We start from the raw sequence: 1,606 nt of genomic DNA on the forward strand, positions 1-1,606 counted from the left end.
GAACAATTTTGCAAAATTCATCTGGAATAACAAAAAAACCCAGGATAGCTAAAACTATCCTCAACAATAAAAAAAAGGACTTCAGGGAATCACTATCCCTGAACTCAAGCAGTATTACAGAGCAATAGTGATAAAAACTGCATGGTATTGGTACAAGACAGACAGATAGACCAATGGAATAGAATTGAAGACCGAAATGAACCCACACACCTATGGTCCTTGATTTTGACAATGGAGCCAAAAACCATCCAATGGAAAAAAAGATAGCATTTTCAGCAAATGGTGCTGTGGTTTAACTGGAGGTCAACATGTAGAAGAATGCAGATCGATCCATGCTTATCACCCTGTACAAAGCTTAAGTCCAAGTGGATCAAGGACCTCCACATCAAACCAGATACACTCAAACTAATAGAAGAAAAACTAGGGAAGCATCTGGAACACATGGGCACTGGAAAAAATTTCCTGAACAAAACACCAATGGCTTATGCTCTAAGATCAAGAATCGACAAATGGGATCTCATAAAACTACAAAGCTTCTGTAAAGGCAAAGGACACTGTGGTTAGGACAAAAGCGGCAACCAACAGATTGGGAAAGATCTTTACCAATCCTACAACAGATAGAGGCTTTATATCCAAAATATACAAAGAACTCAAAAAGTTAGACCGCAGGGAGACAAATAACCCTATTAAAAAAATGGGGTTCAGAGCTAAACAAAGAATTCACAGCTGAGGAATGCGAATGGCTGAGAAACACCTAAAGAAATGTTCAACATCTTTAGTCATCAGGAAATGCAAATCAAAACAACCCTGATTTCACCTCACACCAGTGAGAATGGCTAAGATCAAAAACTCAGGTGACAGCAAATGCTGGCGAGGATGCAGAGAAAGAGGAACACTCCTCCATTGTTGGTGGGGTTGCAGACTGGTACAACCATTCTGGAAATCAGTCTGGAGGTTCCTCAGAAAATTGGACATTGAACTGCCTGAGGATCCAGCTATCCCTCTCTTGGGCATATACCCAAAAGATGCCCCAACATATAAAAAAGACACGTGCTCCACTATGTTCATCATGTAGCCTTATTTATAATAGCCAGAAGCTGGAAAGAACCAGATGCCCTTCAACAGAGGAATGGATACAGAAAATGTGGTACATCTACACAATGGAATATTACTCAGCTATCAAAAACAACGACTTTTTATGAAATTCGTAGGCAAATGGTTGGAACTGGAAAATATCATCCTGAGTGAGCTAACCCAATCACAGAAAGACATACATGGTATGCACTCACTGATAAAAGTGGCTATTAGCCCAAATGCTTGAATTACCCTAGATGCCTAGAACAAATGAAACTCAAGACGGATGATCAAAATGTGAATGCTTCCTCCTTCTTTTGGGGGGGAACAAGAATACCCTTGGCAGGGAAAGAGAGGCAAAGATTAAAACAGAGACTGAAGGAACACCCATTCAGAGCCTGCCCCACATGTGGCCCATACATATACAGCCACCCAATTAGACAAGATGGATGAAGCAAAGAAGTGCAGACTGACAGGAGCCGGATGTAGATTTCTCCTGAGAGACACAGCCAGAATACAGCAAATACAGAGG

The sequence above is a fragment of the Rattus rattus genome, chromosome 2, assembly GCF_011064425.1.
Source record: "Rattus rattus isolate New Zealand chromosome 2, Rrattus_CSIRO_v1, whole genome shotgun sequence".
In the NCBI taxonomy this organism is placed as follows: domain Eukaryota; kingdom Metazoa; phylum Chordata; class Mammalia; order Rodentia; family Muridae; genus Rattus; species Rattus rattus.